Source organism: Nelumbo nucifera, chromosome 7 (genome assembly GCF_055504915.1).
Source record: "Nelumbo nucifera cultivar China Antique chromosome 7, China Antique-T2T, whole genome shotgun sequence".
Taxonomy (NCBI): domain Eukaryota; kingdom Viridiplantae; phylum Streptophyta; class Magnoliopsida; order Proteales; family Nelumbonaceae; genus Nelumbo; species Nelumbo nucifera.
Genome location: NC_142655.1, coordinates 51,366,275 through 51,380,921, shown reverse-complemented (window position 1 = coordinate 51,380,921; position 14,647 = coordinate 51,366,275). Strand labels below are relative to the sequence as shown.

Here is a 14,647-nt window from a genome sequence, read left to right as displayed (position 1 = left end):
TCTTCCCCGACCTCATGATACACGAACAACATGGTTCTTCCATTTGCAGGCTTCCTGCCCGGTTTCCTGGGCCTTCGTTCGTCCATTGGGCATGGACGGTCTTCCTTGCATGATGCTTCAACATCTGAGTGCTTTGATTCTATGGCACTCTGTCGAGTACTCGCAAATTCACAGGAGACCTTGAAGACGGTATCATTTCCAGCAGTAATCAACTTCTCCTTTGTAAGTGATCTGTGTGGAAGACGGTATCATTTCTAGTAGAGATCTTTGATTCCACCACAGTGATCTGTGCTTCTTTGAATGCATGGATGACTCTTGATATAGGATGAACATCCAATGGGCAGCTTACCCTTACAATAACCTCATCACGAAGGGCTTGAATGTCAATGTCTGGGCCTTGCTTCCGATTATCTCCAACATAATAGGCTTCTGAAGCTACAGTGTCTCTTGACTGGTTGCCATACTTTTCTCTCTCTGATCCCATGTCCTTGAGCTTCTTCTGAAGTTCAGTGTCGTTGATTAAGCTTCTCCTGGCGCTGCCTCTCAGCCTCAACATGGTTAAGAGACTCCTCTCTTCCATTTGCAGGCTTCTTGCCCCGTTTCCTGGGCCTTCGCTCGTCCACTGGGCATGGACGGTCTTCCTTGCATGAAGCCTCAACATCTGATTGCTCTAATTCTATGGCACTCTGTTGAGTAATCACAGAAGACCTTGAAGTTGTCCTGGTGAAATCAATTTGTCTCTGTGCTTGCATCTGTGCCTGAAATGGGTTCAACAAAGAACGGGACCGAATTGGGTTCAGATCCTGACCAAAAATCTTTGGGAACTCATTCGCTCATTCCGCGATCCAGGAATCTGATGCAATTGCACTACTATCTTTCTTCTCATTGGAAACTGGTAACTGTTTGACCTGGATAGGGAAGGCGACGGACTTTGAGAACATGGACCTTATTGCCTGCAACACCTCCAAATTCTCAGAAATGGATCCGACTGATCCCAATTTGGCCACTCCAGTATCTGTGGAGACAAGAACAACAGTCTGGAGCCCAGTAGACCTCGCAAGGAACGATCAGACACAGTAATCAGGTGATTTCAAGGCATCCGAAATCCACGGGTACTTCCCTGATCCAAATGCCTTACCAGAAGCCCCCTCACCCTAAGGAAAGAAGAAGTACCTGGAATCAAGGAAAAACATCTCCGTGTCTGTGACCCTGTCCAAGACAAATGCATTGCTTTCCTCATCGGAACCTCCAAAGAAAGTGTGAATCTTCTGTAGGACCCTCTTCCTCATCTTCTGCTGAGTTTTGTCTTCAACCCGAAAGCTTAGGTTGTGGGTAGCTTCGGACTCTTCCCCTTCCTTCGGCTCTCTACTGAGAGGGAGGACTTCAACGGAAGTCCGCCCACTGCAACAACTACCACCACTATTGTTCGTGTATTGAGATCGAGGAAGATGAATAATGTTTTCTCAATCAATAGTTATTACAAGGGTAGTATGGGGATTTAAAAACATTACAACGACGGATTTTAATGAAAAGCTAACGGAAGGGGGTCTTTGTCTCACAGTCATAGTACAAGGGGTCTTTGTCATAGACCCCATAGTACTGGGGGGGGGGGTCTTTGTAATTTACCCAAAAAAGCTACTTTAAACTCTCCAAATTTTATAATAATGTTGAACCATCTTGATTGCTTCTTCATTGTCATCAAACTTGTAAAACAAACAAATATTAAACTAACTCGTACAAATAGTTCAGTTATATCAATTATTATTAAATGTTATTTACCATGGTCGAAGTAATTCTTCTTTTGAAGTGAAGGAATTGAAAGACAATCTCGTATTCATTATAGTCGTTATAGTTTGTCATGTTATATTATTTTTTCTTTTAAATCTATCAAAATATAAAGTTACCTCTATAATGCACCACTTTTACACAATTTCCAATAATAATTGTAAATCATTCTTTTATTTCTGGAGCACGTGATTCAATAATATCAACAAATCTATCCCATAAAGTGAACCTCATTGGAACCGATCTTTCAAAAACAAAAACAAATAATCATATTTAAGATGATGTTAAATTAAATAATACTTATTAGTATGCATGAACATATTACATCAATTTACTGTTGGTCTAATAAAAGAATTTCCTTTTCTTTCGAGTTTGGATACACAAAGGCCGTGTCGTCCAAATAAATAATTGCTCCAATAACATTTATAATAAATGAAAATGTTATACCAAATGTAAAACATACATTGTAATATGATCAAATGTCCAAGACAAGAGCAAAACAAAACATACTTATAAAAACATTTTTGCCAACTTATTCCACAATATGATCAAATGTAACAAAGTTATATTTATATAGAGGAATTTGTAGGCAATTCTTCAAACCATACTACTTCCTCATTTAATTCATCCCAAAACTTTTCAATTTCTGCAACAAACATTTTGACTTTAATGTCACCCCCCTACAAATTACAATGTGATTTAATTTATTATTATTGTCCATGTAAATAAAATAAAAATTAATATCTATTTGCATAAAAACTTACCTAGGAATCAACAAATTTCAATATGCACACTTTTTGAATATTATTGCCCTTTCCAAATGAATGAACATCAAACTTTCTAATAAAGCAACCTTTTAGGTCCCAATATTTCTTTGAAAATTTCATCTTAGAAATTAAAGTTGGGTGAAATGCCATTCTGTTAAGGTAACTAAATAAATAAGAAAATTCCATATTGTAAGAGCAATCAAATTGATTTTACATGAGTGAAAGAACTAAAGTTATAAACTAGTATCCATTAAGACAAAATCTTCATGAGGATATATATATATATATATATAATTTGTAATCCATTTAAAAAGTGTAGCTAATTTAACAAAACAATATTGTTCACTAATGCATTGTCTATTAGAAAAACAAAATGATGTGATATTTACTAAGTATCTTGATGATTAGAATGACTTAAGTAGCAATCATCATGGCCTCATCATCGAAATCCATCAAAAAATCCAATAAGTCCTGAAAATCATATGGTATCTGTTCTACAATGTATTGCAAGCCCATTTCTAATAAATGTGTTGGTAATGTGGATACAAATGGATAGTAAAAAATTTTTACTGTCACTAAAAAACATTTTCTCTGCAATTGATCGAATAGGTTTTGTTTGGTGGTACAGTGATTTAAGAGAGATGCCCTTTCTTCTTTCGGCCTTTGTTTGAACTCAATCCACAACTGGTTGATATCGCGCTCTTCTTCCATCAATAGATCCGTCGTCAACACCAATGGATCATTTGGAATTTTGTGCAAGTATATGCTATCAATTACACCATTCCATTTTAGTCCAAGAGTACCAATAATGACATTAATTATAGACTGAGGAGGTATGTTGAAACTATAGTCCATTAATTTTGATGCAAGTTGGATTTTCTTAAAACAATAATCCTTCACTGGTGTGCCTTCAATCAATATTTCTTCATTAAACTCCCTCCTTAGCCTTCTAATAACTAATCGATGGCTGAATCTTGGGTAAACTTTAGGTAAAGGAGGCCTCGTTTTAAAATTAAAAGAAAAAGTTACAATTAATAATCAACAAATAAATAATGCAATAAAAGTACAACTTAAATAATTTAAGAAGATTATATATTTTTTTATTATACATATTTATGATACCTGTTGTAACAATATATCTTGATAAATAATATTTTGTGTGAAATCATCAAGTTCACCACCTTTATTTTGTATTAAAATTTTTAATTCAGATGGAAAAGTTGTACAGGATATAGCAACATATAACTATCCATGAGAGAATATAGGTTTTGAAAATAGATACCTACATGTTACATTGTTTGCCCTTAACTTTTATCATAAATGGCAAATGCCAACTATAAAGAAAATTGTCTCAATTTTATCATAAATGGCCACTCTTTATTAGTGGGTGAAAGAGTAATCATTGGATTAAATATGGTATTCCCTGCATTAGTCTTTATAATTACTTTCACTACAATGACCCGATTACCCATCTTTTGAACAATTAAGTGGGTCCCATTACACAAGCCAATTGATAGATTCAAATTTTGTAAAAGTATAACAAGGCCCCAACTTTAAGCTCCAAGTTGTGATTTGGAAGTCCAAGAAAATTAAGGGAGTGTAACAATCCGAAGGATTCATATTTTTCTTGTTATCCTCATCATTCACTGAAATTAACCTATCAACATTTAACTATGTTTACACATTTCCTAGCAGCTTTATGAGCACAATTGAGTTTATTTTATCAACATCAATATTTCTTGGGGCCAACATACCACGCTGTTGTAAATATGACAATCAGTATATCTCTCCTCAAATCATGGATATGTCGTATCAAGAAAAAGTTGCATTCCTCCATTATTGTTGTCAATAAGAAACTTTTTGGAATTTGTATCCAATTTGGCTCTTTACCTTTAACAAGAAATATAGCCAACACCTTACCATTTCCAATCTGTAAAACCTAATCTACAAATTATTGTAATTGCAGACGCTATTCTTTTGTAATATTTAGAGACAGAATACACATGTTGGTTTAAAGTGTAAAAACTTGACAACGATCCCATAGGTGTGATCTTTAAATCGCAAATGCAACAATTTGTTCTCTTCCACCTTTCCTGATAACTGATAAGATTTGGCGAAAACCACCTCCAAGAATAACCAACTTCCCTCCAAAAATTGTATCTTATGCAATTGCTGACATTCTTTTCATTATATTGCTAAAAGGTCTGTCAACCGCTTCAAATGCATTCGTATTTGTCATAGGAGCTTCATCCTAAATAATTAAATCTATTTTTTGGATCAATTTAGCTAAATCTATTTGCTGGTTGGTTGAACAACATGGTGATTCATGTAAATTTAAAGTGATATTGAACCTTGAAGAAGCAATTGACAGAACAATTTTATTTTTAGCCCTAAGCTTGGCAATTATTGTTTTCTAAAGGTAAGTTGTCCCTGTCCCACCATTCCCATAAACAAAAAATAGACCACCGCACTGTTACTGATTTTTGATATGCATTTAAGCCTTCATGCCATGTAGAAAAGTTTTGAGCTTCCACTGCACTGTCATAATTCAATTCTTCGCGAATCAACTATTGCACAAGAGTTGGAAGTATTGGTCGGATGGCATTGGCATGGGTGGAAATTCTTTTAAAGACCTTTAATTTTTATTCAAAATATTTTCAATCTCATAAAGTGTCATGTCTTTCAACATAGGTGAATCTAATTCTAATGTAAGATCACCAGTATGTTTTCTCATGGTTACTTAAAAATCATCTGTGAGGTCTTCCCAATGTTGTTCCCAAAGCTCTGAAGGATTTGTAACTTCACTGAACATTAAAACCTCACAAAATAAATTTCTTAATTGTGACGCCAATGCACATAATGATGCCTCGGATATTGCTTCATGCCATTCATTATCATCATCAAGCAATCTTAAAGCAAAGCAAGCCTCCTAAAAGATTGCATACACAACACCATTAACTATCCTTAAATCTTTAAAACATAATGTTCCTTTTATTTTATGAAGCAACATATGTAAATAATACCTTTTACTTGAGTTTGCATGTGCATAATATACTTTCCCTATACATGTTTGTCATTTTCTTCTTTTTCACTCTTTAACACCATTGAGGTTCTTGATTCTAATTTGCTTCAAACCATTTTGTCAACATACTATCTTTAACAACTGAGCGAGCAAGAATTGCGTTGAGGTCATCAAAATTTGAAAAGATGAGATTCTATTGATTTAGGAAATGATATTGCAATCACTCAACTGTTGGAAAGTGTTCTTGCATTTCAAATTTAAATATCCTTCAACATGACTCAAGTGAAGATATGTAACAACAATCACAATATTGTCATCCACCTGTTGATATTGTTAACTTCTACCACTTGTAATGGGCACATTGTTTTCTTCAAATACTACAGTTGCTCGGTCTAGGGGTGAGAAAAAAAAATGAAAAACCGAATCGAAAAATTGGTAAAAAAACTAAAGATATCAGTTTGGTTTTGGTTAACCAATATAGAAAACCAGCGGTTAACCGAACCGACTGGTATACATATATTTCTATATATTATACATATATATTTATGTATATTATAAATTAATAAATATGCATTATATTTATAAATAAATATTTATATATATTTTTATAATATATATTGTAAAAATAAAAAGATCGAAAAACCAATGAACCGAACCAGTCAACTGGTTAATCGATAGGTTTGGTTTGGTTTCTGTTACTGGTTTTCGGTTCGGTTAAAGCTCGGTCTGAGTCCTTTTGTATGTACCTATATAAGTACTTAATGACTTTTTTTTTATGCACATTGTTCAACATTGATATGCACATTATACTTAAATAATAAATATGGATTATATGGAATGACCCATCGACTGTCAATCTCAACCCCATTTATCATAACTTTTTTCCCATTTTTATGCTTTCGATATGCAACAAATCCATTCTTACCTACATTGGTTTCACAACAAAATGGTTTTGGGTAACCCTTCGAGCACTTCCCCTCGATCATACATGGACTATTTGGATTATGGTCACCACACGGACCATGTATTATACACCGGACCATTGTTTCATAAAGAAGATGATCATTTTCCTTATCAGGTATTTCTGCACATATCATAGTATCGATATCATCAGCTGTTACAGGCATATCTTCTTTTGCCAGGGTTTTAAGTATGTAACACGTGGAGACCCTCTCTTTTGAAGTTCAACTACATGGACATCTGTAATTTAAAAAGAAAAATTAATTATTACATGATAATTAATTTAATTACATTTTTATGATGAAATTCAATTAAATATGTAAATACCTATAATAACTTCTCCAAATAGTTTATCATTCTTTAAGTCCAAAAGTAATTGCTTCAATTTAATATAGAAGACCCTAGCAACCAAATCAGGCCTATCTTCCGCTCGTTGCCATGGTATTCCGTTTAAGGGTAAATCTCTTAAACTACCCCTACTACTCACGAAATTGACAAATTGTACCCTTACTGTTTACATATTGTCTTAAAGTACTCTTAAGTTTTCTGACAATTGACATTATTGTAAAGTGCTAATGGAAAGAAACGAAATGTTGAATTTTCCCTCCACTATTCCTCAAATTCCATCCCCTGTTTCACCGTTTGCCTTTGCTCTCTCAACTTCCACCTAGAATTGCTCTTTCGGCTCAATGGGTCTCCATTCACACTTTAGTTCCAACAACACAGTATCGAAAGAAAACACGTCAAAGCTTTCGGAGAAGGGTAGTGTAGTGTATAAGCACAACAATGAGAACTAAAATGATTAATTCTTTTCGTAAATACCTTGAAATATTGTTGCTGATTGAGTTGCATCGCTAGAGATTTAAATCCATAGGATTCAGGCCCATGTTTTTAAGGAATGGCAAGTGAGATTCAAACCCAACAAAGACATATTTCTGAAACATCTCAAAATCCCGTGAGGGTGAGCTGCCATAATAAATAAATAGAGGGAGAGAGTCCAAGAGATTCATTTAAGGGGTCAGGGATCAGAGGTGGTTGATTCTATTGAAAAACCATGGAAAGCTTGCACGCTGAAGCCTATCCACATGTACTTAAACTTTTCGCTCATCACTATGTACAGGAGCTGGGCTCCTCACTGCCTCCTTGTCCTCTTCCTCCTTTGCTACTCTTCACCTCTCTCTCTATTTCTACCCCTCTCAGCAACTGCTTCTGAGTTTGTTTTCCATTCCCAAATCATTGAAAACTCTAATATTTTTTATGGGAAAGATGTCGAATAGGCTTACAATTCCCTGTTGGATGTATCCATCGTCTCTTGAAGTTCAGGATTGCAGCTAATGGAAGAGTAGGGGCAACAATTGCTATGTACTGTACAACAATCTTGGAGTATCTTACTACAACTAACCCATATCAGAATTCTTCAAGGGGTCAAAAAGCTTCAACGGGTAAATCTCTCTCTATCTCTTTGCTATTTATCAAGCTCGATTGGATAAAAGCTCGTGCATCACCGGCTAAGATCCACAAGGTGAGTTCAAAATTTGAACAAATACAAGCTCTCTGAAGGTGGTGTCGTAGCTGATGTACGGAGCTATTGCGACCATCGATATGTATGCATTGGGGGCCATTATGCTCTCTGAGGTCGTAGCTGAACACCGCTGCTGCCAATGCGATCTCCAATGATTCACCCAGGAAGATCAATAGTGGCTTCGACAAGATGTACATCACTGCCAATGGAATCCCAATTGATCAACAAAGAACTTACAAAATTCCCCCTTTTTATATTGCTCATTGCCAACCCTTTTCACTTCCTCTAGATCTGAACTCGCCATGACCCATTTTGCCATCATTAATTCTCTCTCTCTCTCTCTCTCTCTCCGTTCCTTTGTTCTCTCCAGCCCCTATTTCATCACCGTTTTGCAACAATGGATAATCTCTCCAGTAGTGGTCCAGTGACATGTAATGGCCTCCCTGGGTTCATTATGCTAACAGTGGTCAGATACAGATGACGACAATGGTGGTGATGGCAGCGGAGCAACAGGGAGTGGTTCTCTATAGCTGCCACCGGGGAGAGGGATGGTGAAGAAGAAGGGAGAGGGACGAAGGGCACAATTGGGTTTTAAAGAAAATTTATACATCACATGGTGTCACATGTGTATGAATTTCAACGGAACATTAATAGATATTAATGGCAGGGGTAGAGCTAGTAAATTGTCAGAAAACTTAAGGGTACTTTAAGACAATATGTAAACAGTACGGGTACACGTTAGTGTCAACTAAAATAAGGGTAGAATAGTCATTTGGGTTTCATTAATATAGTGATGTGTCTTTTAGTTAAGTGCTGATGTGTCCCAACTTAAATAGGGGCATAATTGACATTTGATACTTATCTTAGTAAACTATATATCATGGCCAACCTAAGAGAGAATGAGAACAATTCTCTTCTCTTGGTTCGAACAGGTTTCTTTTCCTTCATTTTCTCCTTCTCTTCTTCTCTCCCTGTCTCTCTTACTTCTTCTCTTTTACAACAAGAACAGATCTGAAACTGAAGAATATAAATCGTGACATGGTATCAGAGCACCCAGGTTAAGTCAATCCTGATTTGTTCATGATCTCTCAGTTTTATTCCTCCTTTTTTCTTTTTTTTTTGGAGTTTCTTAAAAGGGCTAAAAAGGAGTTGCCATTTGTTCACTCTGGAGGTTTTAATGTATTCACTTGGGTGTGAAGTTGTGGTTTCAGGTGATTGGTAGAGAACCCTCTAATCGATGGAACGAAGAGGGCTGCAATAGTAGGTTCGTGGTAGGTTCAGATGTGTGGTTCAGATCAGTGGGTATGCATGCAATGGTAGGTTCAGATCAGTGGGTATGCAATAGTAGGTTCCTAGGAGTATGGTGATTGGGAGTAAGAAGATGCACAGATTATGACTTGGCTATGGAACAATATGGAACCTAAGATTAGTGTAAACTTCTTGCTCTTAGACACAACCAAGGAAATTTGGGATCATGCAAGGATGCTTTATTCAGGGCAGGATAACACCACCAGAGTATATCAGCTCTATCAAGAGTATTTTAGTCTGCAATAGGGTAACCTGAGTCTTGAAGAGTATTATGCTAGTCTGAGAAATTTGAGGAATGAGTTGAGTGTGTATCACTCCCATACATCTGATGTTAAAATTTAGCAACAACAGAGAGAGCAACTTGATGTAACCAGATTTCTGGTGGAGCTGAAGTTTGAATATGAACCGGTGATGGCTCAGATACTAGGTGGGTCTACCCTACCCTCTCTCAAGGAGGTGTTTACCCGTCTCTGGAGGATTTTTGTTGGCCCTCCAGAGAACCCCATGATATCTGATAGGACTGCCCTTGAAGTGGCTAGAGGGGGCGGTCGTGGTAGTAGAGGAGTAGCTCATCAGAGCCAGCCAGGCCATGGTGGTAGAGGTGGACACGTGTACAGTCGTGGTGGTGGGCGTGTTGGAGGCCGAGATTCCGGGGGAGCTCGTGGTAGAGTTTGTAATCATGGTCCGAGAAAGTGTACACATTGTGGTATGGATGGGCACGCTGTTAAATTTTGCTATGATCTACATGGCCCACTGTCATCTTGGGCTAATCATGTAGTGGCAAGTGGTGATATGGAACAAGGGAGTCAACAGACCGGTCAGACTCCTTCATCTATAGATGCCTCCAGACATAAGATGAAGATTATTTCACGTACTGAATATGAGCGGTTGATCCAGGCTACTTCTCAGCCGAGTACAACTACACTTGCCAACTCAGGTATGTCTTGTCTGGCATCCAAACTCTCCCATTGGATCATTGACTTTGGAGCTTCCAGTCACATGATTGAGACTCCAAGTGTGTTCTCTTCACTTTCTTCATCCTCTACAACCCACACTGTCACCCTTGCTACACGTTTCACTCCTTCCATAAGTGGTATTGGTGATGTTAAAACTAGTTCATTATCTTTGTCTTCAGTTTTGTATGTACCCAAATTTCCTTTTAATTTTATGTCTGTTAGTAAATTGACCAAGTCTTATAATTGCTCTATCACCTTTTCCCTTCATCTTGTGTATTTTAGGGTCTCAAGACGGGGATGAAGATTGGTGGAGGGCATGAAGCTGGTGGATTGTATTACCTTGATGGTGGTGGTGGTGGTTCTTCAACAACTCTTCAGTCGTCTCTCACCCCTCTCCAGTGGCATTGCAGACTTGAGCACTCATCTCTTAAAGCACTTAAGCAATTTCTCCCAGCATTAAGTCATCTTTTTACTTTGGATTGCGAGTCGTGTTAGTATGGAAACATCATCGGGTTTCCTTCAGTCCTGGAGTCGATTATCGTATGTCGAGTCCTTTTTCTTTGGTCCATTCAGACATTTGGGGTCCAAATAAAATAGTATCACACAATGGATACAAGTACTTTGTTATTTTTGTTGATGATTATTCAATGATGACATGGCTTTATCTTATGAAAGAACGAAGTGAATTATTTTATATTTTCCAAAAGTTTCATGCTGAAATCTGCACTCAATTTGATATTCATATTAAGACCCTACATTCCGATAATGGCCGAGAATATTTTTATACACCCTTTCAGCAATATTTAGAACAACATGGTTTTATTCATCAAGGGGTAGCTGAACGGAAAATCGCCATCTCTTAGAAACCGCTCGATCCCTGTTCCACCATATGAATGCACCCAAACGTTTCTGGAGTGATGATGTGCTTAATCTTGCTTCCTTATTAATAGAATGCCTATGTCCATCCTTGATGGTCAATCTCCCTTCTCTATTCTGTTTCCTATGTTATCTCCTTTTCCTCTTACTCCTCGGGTTTTTGGATGTGTTCTTTGTTCATAATCTTGGTCCTGGATTGGACAAATTAGATGCACGATCTACGGAGTGTGTCTTTCTTGAATATTCTAGGATCTAGAAAGGGTATAAGTGTTACAATCCCAGTTCTTGACGTTGTTTTGTGTGTCTCGATGTTACCTTCTTTGAGTCGGTTCCGTTCTTTTCTGGGTCAGATGTCTCTTCCCCTTCTTTCCTTCCGCTTCCAGTTCCTATTGCAGACCTTATTCCTCTTGTTCCAACTACACCTAAGTCTTCACCTCTGGTGCCACTTCCTCCTACACGGCCACCTATCCATCAAGTGTATACGCATCGACATGCACCGGCCCCTCCAGCTTCTTCACCACCGATGGATCCAGAAGTGACTTCTGCAACACCATCACCCTCTGTTTCTAACCTTGACCTTTTCATTGCCCTGCAGAAAGGTAAACGTGGTTGTACCTTTCATCCTATCTCCAATTATGTTTTTGTTTCTCACCTATCTCCTTCCCATCGACAATTTGTTTCATTGTTATCTTTTGTTCCTATTCCTAAGGATGTCTAGGAAGCCCTTATCTCTCTAGGGTGGCGTTAGGCGATGGAAGAAGAACTCTCTGCTCTAGTTCATAATCATACATGGGATCTCACCACTCTTCCCCCAGGTAAGCATATTGTAGGCTGTAAGTGGGTATATACGGTCAAGTATTTGCCTGATGGCAGTGTTGAGAGATTGAAATCTCAGTTGGTTGCCAAGGGTTATTCACAGTTATATGGTATTAACTACATAGAGACCTTCTCTCCTATTGCCAAGATTGGCCCTTGTTTCAGCTTGATATTAAGAATGCTTTTTTGCATGGTGATCTTTTTGAAGAGGTGTATATGGAGCAACCACCCAAGTTTGTTGCTCAGGATGAGGATGGTAAGGTGTGTAGGATCAAGAAAGTTATTTATAGACTGAAACAATCCCCTTGTGCTTGGTTTGGCAAATTCAGTGAAGTTGTAAAGAAGTTTGGCATGAAATAGTGTGAGGTTAACAATTCAGTATTCAGCTATGACTCTAATGCGGGGAAGATTTTGTTAGTGGTTTATGTTTATGATATTGTTATTACTGGTAGTGACATGCCTGGGATTGACAGGTTGAAAACATTTTTGCATGATCATTTTCAAACAAAAGACATTGACAAATTGAAACACTTCTTAGGGATAGAAGTGGCAAGGTCCAAGTATGGTATTAATTTGTGCCAGAGGAAATATGTTCTTGATCTATTGGATGAGACTGGCTTATTGGGTGCCGAACCAACATAACCACCCATGGAATTGAATGTCAATTTGAGCAGTGATACATGTGAGGAGTTTGAAGATCCAGGAAGGTAAAAAAGGTTGGTGGGCAAGCTAAACTATCTAACTATTACTCGGCCAAATATCTCATTTGCAGTGAGTGTGGTGAGTCAATTTATGAAGAATCCTCAGGTTCCACATTGGGATGCGGTCCAAAGGATTGTAAGGTATTTGAAGGGAGCTCTTGGTCGTGTCTTGCTATATAAGAGTGGTGGAAATATTGAAATAGAGGGATATATAGATGTTGATTGGGCTGGATCTATATCTGATAGAAGGTCTACTACATGTTATTATACTTTCCTTGGGGGTAACTTGGTGACATGGAAGAGCAAGAAGTAGACCGTGGTGGCAAGAAGTAGTGTAGAAGCTGAGACATGGCACATACAACTTATGAACTAGTGTGGCTAAGAAATCTCCTACAAGAGATGGGGTACTCGATTACCGCTTCGATGAAGCTATATTGTGACAACCAAGCTGTAGTTCACCTCTCTTCTAACCCAGTTTTTCATGAGAGAACAAAACAGATAGAGGTTGATTGTCACTTTGTGAGAGAAATGGTTCTTAGTGGAATGATAAGTACATCATATGTTAATACAGGGAGTCAATGGGCAGATTTGTTCACCAAAGGGTTGAGTCGGGCACAAGTGGATTACATATGTAACAAGCTGCGACTATATGATATATACTCTCCAGTTTGAGGGGGAGTGTTAGTGTCAACTGAAATAAGTGTAGAATAGTCATTTGGGTTTTATTAATATGGTGATGTGTCTTTTAGTTAAGTGCTGATGTCCCAACTTAAATAGGGGCATAATTGAGATTTGATACTTATCTTAGTAAACTATATATCTTGGCTGACCTAAGAGAGAATGAGAACAATTCTCTTCTCTTGGTTCGAACAGGTTTCTTCTCCTTCATTTTCTCCTTCTCTTCTTCTCTCCCTGTCTCTCTTACTTTTTCTCTTTTACAACAAGAACAGATCTTAAACTGAAGAATATAAATCGTGACAGTACAGTTTGCCAATTTCATGAATAGTAGGGGTAGTTTAAGATATTTACCCATTTGAAAGTAATTATTCTTGAATTTTAGGCCATTTTGGATTACATGTGAAAGTAATGAAAATATTAGGGGCCCCGCCCATCTACAAATTGTCATTGCATCTTAATATTGTTGTATCATATATTGTGGCCCTCTTGTAAAAGATGATGGCAGTATAAATCTTCTCAAATTGTTGGAACAACTTTCTCCCCTCAAAAGTGTCAATCCTTCCATTTCTCTGTATTGTAATCTTAATGAAACAAATGTTCTCGTTGAAACCCTAGACCCACTTGTAGATAATATGTTTGAGTTCCATCCATCAGTACCATGTGGAAACAATAGAGGGTATTGTAATGGCATATATGATGTATGTATCTCATCAATTCTCTATAAAATACCTTCATTTGTTTGGACAATGATATCTTGATTTCCAACATTTCCATTTCCATCATTGACTATTAGTGCCACTATTTCATTTGCTGTGGGCATTATATATTGTCTTTTCTACCTTGATTCTGTGATTTTTATAGCAAATTATGAACTTCCTCTTGAAAAAGCATATCTCTATCTCTACAAAAAACTTGCACATATGGATTAATGAGATCAAGCATACTCTGTAAACTTTGAACAATTAATGGATCAACATGTGATGCACTACCATTGCTATTGATTGCATGCATTCTATTTTGGACTTCATATTCTATATCATGAATATACAATTGAGCAAACTTAGGTCTTCTACTAGGTTGTGGAAGTAATGATCCTATTTTGTGAAAATTTCCTCCATTAATCATAAAACAATACAGAACCCTTCCATCTAAAACACTATGATCAATTCTTCCTCCCATTGATGTAAATGACAACATAGAATTATAGTCTCATATCTGATCCCTAAATTTGTTGTCATTAAAAAGTATCTCTAAAT

The 14,647-nt window shown here is 37.2% G+C and overlaps 1 pseudogene; it reads right to left on the bottom strand.

Annotated features, from left to right (window-relative positions):
• Window positions 1–208: 208 nt before the first annotated feature.
• Window positions 209–4,389, bottom strand: LOC148790483 (transcription factor MTB1 pseudogene; annotated as a pseudogene).
• Between the last annotated feature and the right edge of the window lie 10,258 nt (window positions 4,390–14,647).